Consider the following 9,243-nt stretch of genomic DNA (forward strand, 5'->3'; position numbering starts at 1 on the left):
TCCTTCATATTATTAACTGTGTCTTGGAATTTTGAGCTAAAATAAACCACTTTCTGCCCCTAGTGAGGACTCCAAATAATGGAGGCTAAAGAGTCTGAACTTGCCATCTTTTGGAGCCAGGAAAGGCTCCCAGTGGTGGACTGGGTTGCATTAAGTTGAGTTGTTAGCCAAGAGGGTCCCATGGAAATCCCTAAACAACCCTGGGTGATGATAGGACAGATGATTGCTGAAGACAACATCCACATAGCTCGCTGATAGGTTGAGCTGATGCCTGTGTGGAACCTTCACCTCTATGTTCTAGTCTCTTTGGTGTAGAAAGGTACTCTATAGACTACCAAAAGAGAAATGTGGACACCAACCCAGCCACAAAAACCTCAACCTATAATATGTCTTGCCTGCAAGATATGCTGGGACAGTGTTGGTGCAGAACTTAAAGGAGTGGCCAGCCAATTTCTGGTTTAACTTGAAGCACATGCCACGAGAGGGAGGTCATGTCCTACACTGCCCGGATGGCCAGGAACTGGAAAGTGGACAGCCCTGAGACCTAGGGTAGGTCCAAATACAACTGACGAATGAATAAAACAAACAAACAAATAAACAAGATGATTCATAATAATATTCTGCTATACTCATAGACTGGTGCCTTGTCCAGTCACCATCAGAGAGGCTTCCTCCAGCAGCAGATAGGAGCAGATACTGAGACCCACAGCAAAGCATTGTGCAGAGAAAGTGCATAAATTGGAGGTCTCCATCAGATCTTTCCCATCAGAGCTCAGGGAACCCCATGGAAGAGGAGAAAGAAAGATTGTAGGAGTCAGAGGGGATGGAGGACACCAGGAGAATATAGTACACACAATCTCACAGAGACTGAGGTGGCAAGCATAGGACCTTGCATGAGTCTGCACTAGGTCCTCTCTTGATATGCTATGGATATTAGCTTGATGTTTTTACAGGAGTCCTATTGGTGGGAAGGGTGTGTCTCTGACTCTTTTGCCTGCACTTGGGACACTTTTCCTCCTGTTGCGTTGCCTTGGCAACCTCAGTATGAGGGCTTTTGCCTTATCTTGTAGTATCTTATTTAGTTATGTTTGGTTGTTGTCTCCTGGAGGCCTTCTCTTTTTAGAAGGAAAACCTAGGTCATGTAGATCTGGAGAAGAAGTGATGTAGGAGGAATGGGGAGGGGTAAGGGGAGGGGGAAATAGGTCAGGATGTATTATATGAGAGAAAAATCTATTTTTAGTAAAAATAAAGTAAAATAAACTTTTTCTCTAAGTCACTGTTTGCCAGAATATTTTATTACAACAAGATAAATAAAATAAAATAAAATAAAATAAAATAAAATAAAAAGCATGGTCTTGAACCTAGAAGCCACCCATAGCTTCAGTGCCCTGAATATTTTCACCAAGTCAGCAAAGAATAGCTACTATAGAATAGTTGCAGATGGACCCCATGCAAAGCCCATAAACTCTATACAAATAGTATCTGATTGGTTACTATAGAACAAGTGGAGTAAATAATCAACCTGGTCTTCTGGCCTCTACAACTTAATTTTTTTGTTTGTTTGTTTTCCTGATATTGTTTTCAAAAACTTCCTCAGGTACAGAAAGAAAATCTACACTTACACATAGATGGTGAGCCAGTTACCCTGTGTAGTATAGGATATATATATATATATATATATATATATATATATATATATATATATAAATTAGGACTTATACATGCTAGGGAGAACTCTCTAAAGAGCTGTGTAGTTACTCAACCAATGAATTCTCAAAATGTCTCAAGGAACTGGGTGCCTAAGTAACTTGTCCATACATAAATAGATAATAAACAGAACACCTGGATTTCATTCTACAAAATGCTGGATTCTGAGTAGTATGCCTCTAAAGTTAATTAAGCCTGAGATATAGGCAAAGGCCTCTAATTACATTTTCCTTCCTTGTTACCTTCCTCTAGGCAAAGATGACATCAGCCTAATTTACTTCCAGCTTGTCTCTTCTATGCATCCTTTGGCTTCTCTATTCCCTCTTCCAATCCAGACCCTTGCACACTCTTTGTAAAGGTTCTAAGTCTTGACTTTTTATAACCTTTGCTAGGTATAGCTCCACCTACCACCCAAGGTCAACGCAGTGTGTTCTCTTTCTACTATTCCCTTATTAAAGGCTCCTGGGTACTTTGTACTATGTTTAAAGGCTGCTCAGAACTTCAGCAAATAACATGATGATGAGACTGAGCAAAATAGCACCCTCAGTCTTGTTACTCAATTCCAGCATCCTTTGAGGATGAATGACTGTATAACAATCCCCTGGAATTTTTAGGTTTCAGGCCCCACTGAGAGTCTCTCCTGATAACTGCGAATGTAATGGCACTTGCATGTCCTTATTAAGATTATCAACAGAATTACACACTTGAGAAGGTATGGATCCTGTCACTGTCTACACTACTTATGATTCTGTCCATCATCCTGTATCAAGCTAGCCTCCATGTAGGCTCCAAAGAACATCGCTGAAAGGCTGACTCTGTGGGCTGCGGTTGTTCAAGAATAACTTTCCAGTGAAAGGAAGAGCTTACAAATTCACTCTGCAGCTAGAGCCCTGTGAAAACTAAGGAAGTCTGAAATGGTTCACAAAAGTATAAGCAAAGCATATTAAAAACAATAAAAAAAAGCATAAACTCTGAACACAGTGAGGGGTAGGGGCAGTCCGGAGCTTCCAAGTCATTTCCAAAGACAGCTAACCTCAACACTTGTCAGGTAAGCAAATCAGCCTTCTCCAAAGGACTCAAGTACCAGCCACCAGAGACATTCCATGAGACCTATGCTTTCCTCCATCTGCCTTATTGTCAGCCGAAGCCAGTGAGACCACGAGGGAGTCCTCCTTTCAGAAGTGACGTTTGTTTAGAGCAAGATTGAGTAAATGGTTCTACCAAAGTTCACTAGCCTCCAAACTCATGAAGTTTTATACCTTAAGTAGTTAGAGATTTCCTGGGTCAAGTCTATAAATGGTTTAAAATATTTTTAAGATTTGAAATCTACATGATTTGTCAGGAAAAATGTTTGAGAGAGCCGCTAATGTGAACCTTCATCTGACCCCAACATGTTGCCTCCGTCTGACATTCTGGTGAGCCAGTGTGAAATAACCAGTATACGAATGGCTGCTAGACCTGGCAGGAGGATCACAGGTTCAAGGCTAACCTAGGCAACTAAGATCTCATCTCAAAATAAATTTAGAAACAGTCAGGGGCCATAGCACATAGTGCTTGTCATAGCAAGTGTGAGGCCCTAGCTTCAGTCCACAGCATTGAAAATGGAAAAAGAAGAGGGAGAAAACAGCGAGGCCTGATATGCCTGACCTGTGAAATAAAGGGAGGAAGAAGAGAAGGAAAGCAAGATGAGCATAAAGGACAGAAAAGTGGCAATAACAGGAAAGTCATCAGATCATAACAGGAAGCCACTGTCAAAACAGAAGAATCTCTCCTTCCTCTCTCCCTGAACTCAGCCCTCTTGGCTATTTATTTCTCATATGCTTATCAGGCCCCTTGGTGTCAACATCTCTGCTTTGCTGAATTTTAGGCTAAGAGTACTTATCCAGAGTCATTTTCCATGGAGAAACCTTGGGACTCTGATTTTTAATGTGTCACATAAGGAGCTTGGAAACTGTCACTTCCACCTTCACACCAAGAAGAGGCTAAAGAAATGCAAAACTGTGAAGTAATGGACAAATTCAGAGAGCTGGAATTTGGCAGATGCAAAAGCCACAAGGACTTCATGAGAAACTAGGTTGAGGCACATTGACAGATTTCTGGAGAATTAGCATGACCTGAAGTGAAAGGTAAAAAAAAAAAAAAAAAAAAAAAAAAAAAAACAGTCGAGTGTACTTTTAGGGGAAGGTTGAAGGAGAGATGTTCTTGTGAATTTTAACTGTTAGGATCTGACCAGGTTATCAGAGACAAGATAAGAGAAAAATGTCTCCAGACTTCAGATAAAGGAACAGGAGGAGGTGGCCATTTTAGAAAGATTCCAGAGCTTTCTTTTTTCATTATCAAGGACTATCCTCAAAATAATTTTCCTATTTTATTATTTCTTTTATTTTTTGAAATTATAATCACATCATTTCCCCATTCCTTTACTTCTAAACCCTTTCATAAAGCCCTTCTTGCTTTCTATCAAATTCATGGCTTCTTTTAACATTAATTGTTGTTACATACATTTATGTATATGTATTATATATGTACATCTCTATAGATGCAGGTACAGATTCCTAGTTTTATACATAAATACAATCTGCTCTGCATGTATGATTTGGGGGATGACTATTTGCTATTGGATATGGTCTTTCTTAGAGAACGTTTCTCCCACTTCAACATTTCTTAGTTGTCTGGTGTTCTTTGTGGACCTACAGACTTGTATAGTCCTAGCCCCTCATCAGGGAAACTTCTCTTTCCAGAAAGGAAACCATTACAGAAAACCACAAGCAATCAAAATGCAAAGCTGTGGAGCCCAGTCCCAATGATACATCTACAAAGCAACCCCTGAACCTAAAGCTCAAGATGGTTACCAAAAAGGAGGCAGCAAGATTGTTAAGAGCCAGGTAATTAAGGAGTTCCTGTGAGATTGTCTTCTAGGAATGTCAGACACTACATCCATAAAGTCTCACCACCATGACTGCCTAAACAGAATTCAACAAGGATGAAAATAATAGACATGCTAACATAGACAAGGGAACACCCAAGTACCTTCAGTACTTAACAAAGAGAAATTATTTTAACAGAGCTGAGCTATGTAAGTTGTAATTGAGTCTCACAAACAATAAAGAAAGAAAACACACAACTTCAGGCAACTTTAGCCTCCCCTTGTCACCTAAGGGGTGAAGGCAAAGGTGTGGAGATGTGCTTTTGAAGATCAGAGCGTATAGACACAGTTCCAAGGAAAATGATAGGATTTTCTCTTCTGTCCACACCTTGCCATACAACAAGAGTTGTTCCATACCACAGGAGATGACAATTGAGAAAGCTGCCAGGTCCAGACTCTACTGATGAAAGAGCCTCTGGGAAACCTACATATCATAGAGGACACTTATAATATCACTAGTACCTGTGACATTGGTAATACAACCAATAGAATACCAGTAGCTTAACTCCTAGACAAGCAGACATAAAACATCTTACTAGTAGCCTGTGCAATACAGTTTCGTTTATCTAATATAGCATACCCATTCTTCAAAACTGCAGGGCATTCTAAGGGGGAAATGATAATGAAGATAATCCTCTCTCTCCCCCCCTCCCCCTCCCCCTCATTCTCTCTCTCTCTCTCTCTCTCTCTCTCTCTCTCTCTCTCTCTCTCTCTCTCTCTGTGTGTGTGTGTGTGTGTGTGTGTTCTAAATAGATAACTGAAAAAGAATAAGAGTAGGTATGGCAGAGGGTTTAGAACTATAAGTTTTGAATTTCTAAATAACTGTGAATAAGATATTGAGGACTCCAGTGAAAGAAAGTAAACAATAAGGGAGAGAGATGGGTGGGAGAATAGAGAGAGAATGACAGGACAAATGATGTAACTATACTTAAATTTTAATTTTTCAATTAAAATATATGAGATAAGAAAAAAGTAAACAGAAAATACCAACTCAGGGAAAGAGGTTAAAAATGTAAATACCATTAACAAAGTTAAAGCAGGGGGGTAGCTTTCATCATGAGACAGGCCGTGACACAGAAGTCTTGAAGATATGTCAAGAGAAAATTGTAGAGACTATGATTTCATGAACAAAAGCAATAACATATATGATGATAATACCTTAACAAAAAAAGAGAGAAAAGAAAAGAAAGAAATATGAAGATATAATTACTGAGGATTTTCAAAAGTAATGGGTAACACCAAATTATGGTTCCAGGAATCCCAGAGAACTACAAGCCAAATAAATACACAAAACTCTATTCTTGAACATTGTATTCAAACTGTAAAACATCAATGTCAAGATGAAATCCCTAGGACCACTAAAAAATGAAAAGGAAAAGAAAATCAGTTATGGAAACAATTTTTTGAAAGCACAGACAGAAAACATCTTACTTGTCATGTAACAGGGAGAACAGAAATTATATTGGGCTTCACTTGGCAACCATCAGGACAACAACACAGTGAGTGAGCCACAGAATTCTATATCCTGGTGTGAAATCATCCTTCCAGAAGGAGGGAGAAAGAGAGTATTTGTCAGATAAATAAAAACTCATATCACAAGTAGACTTGACTTGTAAGAAAAGTTCTTTGGACAAAAAGACCATGATACCAACCAGAAACCCAAATGTGCCTAGAAAGAGGACATAAGGAAAGAAATGTGGACAAAAGGGAATCTTTTATTTTCTGATTCTTACTTGATCCAAGTGCCAACAAGTTGTTCAAAAGAGTAGCACCAGTATAGTAGGTGATGATAAGTTTCATAGTTGAAATAAATGGCTGAAATACTATATCAGAGAGCAGGAGAGAATTTACACATCTCAGCTATGAGGTAGTCATACTATTTGTGAAGCAGTGTAGGGGTACCAAAGCAAACTTATGATAATTATGTGTGTTCAGTAGTCTTCTATTACTCTCAAGTTTAATTTTCATGATTTCAACTACCCTTTTGTCAAATAGGGTCTAAAAATACTTGATGGAAAACTCAGGAAATAATTCAGGTGCTTTAAATTGTTTTTCATTATGGGTGAAAGATGAAATACTGTGCCATCCCATTCAGTCTCATCGAGGGAAAGATTGTTCTGTTGTCTAGCATATCTATATAGGAGGAACTACCTGCCAGTTCAGTCAGGCAGTAGCTACCTGATTTATTGCATTGATTTCATGCAGTAACAAAGTTTAGTCCTAATATTTGAGGCATAGAGAATCCTGAGGCTTTTCATGGATAAATAGAAATGACTATATTACAAACCCGAAACAACTTAAATGTTTTTACAAGCCAAACCTTTGTATTTTCCAGATCTGCAGCTCCCTTCCTTATCATTATTAAATCTATTTTGTATCCTTTTTTGGAACATAGGAAATGTAAAAGTCAAGACTAATGGGGAGATAGGCATAGGACTATCCAGTGACTGGATCTTGGGTGGCAGGCAAACAAAATAATATTGAATGTAGGAGATACCACAGGACACTAGCCCTACCCATGTATTTACCTTCACAGTCAACCAAGCATCATGTCAGATCTAGTCTTACCTCAAGCTCATTGGTAAGTAATATATCTGACTTTATACTTCATGCTCTTCCACAATTTCTAAATCCACAGAAGCCACCTGAAAGCACCTTGGATGAACTCCAGTGCATGGATGCCTCAGCTCGTAGCAGGACCTAAGCACTAAAGTCTTTTCTTCAAGTGTAAAATAGTTACATAAACTCCTGGCTAGGAGTGACCAATTCCTCTATGCACAAGACTGCTGATCTTCTCATCTGCTCACAAATAGAGCTGGAAATGCTCCTGCCTCTCTTCCTTCTGCCACCCCTTCCCCCTCTGAGTGATCATTAACAAATGTGACATCATTTTGCTGTAAACATGTAAGTCTCTTGGCTAACTTCAGCTCCAATTGTTGTTCCAGTTCCCTTTTCCTTTTATGAGAAAATGAAATTGCATTTGCTAATGCTTACAGAGTCTCTCCTTCAATCTTTTTTAATTGACTCTGAGATCAAGTTCTTCATCTTCACTATTCTTTACCAACCCATGGGCTGACAAGACTGATGACCATCTCTCCATCTTCACTGCCTTGGTCTTCCCTTTTATTCTATACATATTCCCTTAAGGCCTCACCCAGTGTACTGAGCTTAGACAATCACTGTGATGATGGTTCTCATGCCTACAGGTAGGTAAAGGCTAGATTTCCTTTGGATTTCCAGACACATATATCCCATTTCTACTACAACTGTGTCAGGGTTTTTATTACTGTGATGAAACACTGTAACCAAAAGTAACTCACCAACTTGGGAGAGGGGGGGTTATTTTGCTAAGATTTCCATACCAATGAACATCATCAAAGGAAGTCAAGGCAGAACTCAAACAGAGCAGGAACCTGGAGGCAGGAGCTCATGAAAATCCGTGGAGAGATGCTGTTTATAGGCTTGCTTCTCATGGTTTGCTCAGTCTACTCTCTTATAGCACCGTGGACCACCTGCCTGGGAGTGGGTTTTATTACCTATAATGGGCAGGGCCTTCCCACATCAATCACTGGCAAAATGTACTACAGGCTTGCCTAGATCTTATGGAGGCAATTTCTCAACTGAGATTCTCTCCTCTCAGATGGCTCTAGCTTGTGTGGTGTTGATATAAAAGGTAGCTGGCACAGACTACCCGCTTGGATGTTTAAAAGGCAACTCAAATAAATATAGCAAGTGCAAAACTGAAGACTCGATCCTCCTAACCACCCTCAAACTCCCCAGAGTCTTCACTAGTAAAATGAATTGCAACTCCTTCGATGACATAGTTCAAGCCTCAAGGCTTAGCCCATCCTTGATTCTTCTGTGTTCCTCACTTCCCACACTCAAGCTGTTGACAAACCTGGTAGCTCATCTTCCACAGTCACACCATAGTCCAAGAAGATTGTTTCTCACTTGTAGAGATTCCATGGGCTTGTAATAGGCCTTCTGGCTTACACTCAAACTGATCTAAAGTCTAGTCACATCTTGACATTTTTATCCACAATGAGCTCTTAAAACAAAGTCAGATTAAGCTCTCCCATCAAAAGCAGAGTGAACATATCCAGAATGGAGGCACATGCTCACTCCATTTTTTTCTCTCATCTTCCCTTACTGCTCTCATCTAACCCTCCCCAGTCATGGGGGTCTCTCTGCTGCTCTGCAGATTCACTGGACAGGCTACAGGATAATGTTTCTGCAAGCACCATAGCTTCTGCCTGGGCATTGTTATACCCTATTTATTCCTCCTATCCTGAAATGACATGATGGCTGAAAGAAACACCTTTCTTGCCCATTACTGTAAATACTCTAACTCCACATCTCAACAGGATTTACCCACCCTTTGTTTTATCCCTAAGTGTTTGTGTCTCTCATTTTCTTTTTGTGGTATTAGAAACTGAACCAAGAATGTTGTGCATACTAAGCAGGACCACACCAGCCACATCTTTAACCCTCTCTTCTTTATTTATTAATGTATCTTTTTCTTCTCACTAGCATAAAATGGACCAATTTTTCAGTCATATTTTTGGTGAATGGTTGATGAATTACTGGTTTTACTACTTACTTAGACATGT

This window comes from Mastomys coucha, unplaced genomic scaffold (genome assembly GCF_008632895.1).
Source record: "Mastomys coucha isolate ucsf_1 unplaced genomic scaffold, UCSF_Mcou_1 pScaffold9, whole genome shotgun sequence".
In the NCBI taxonomy this organism is placed as follows: Eukaryota; Metazoa; Chordata; class Mammalia; order Rodentia; family Muridae; genus Mastomys; species Mastomys coucha.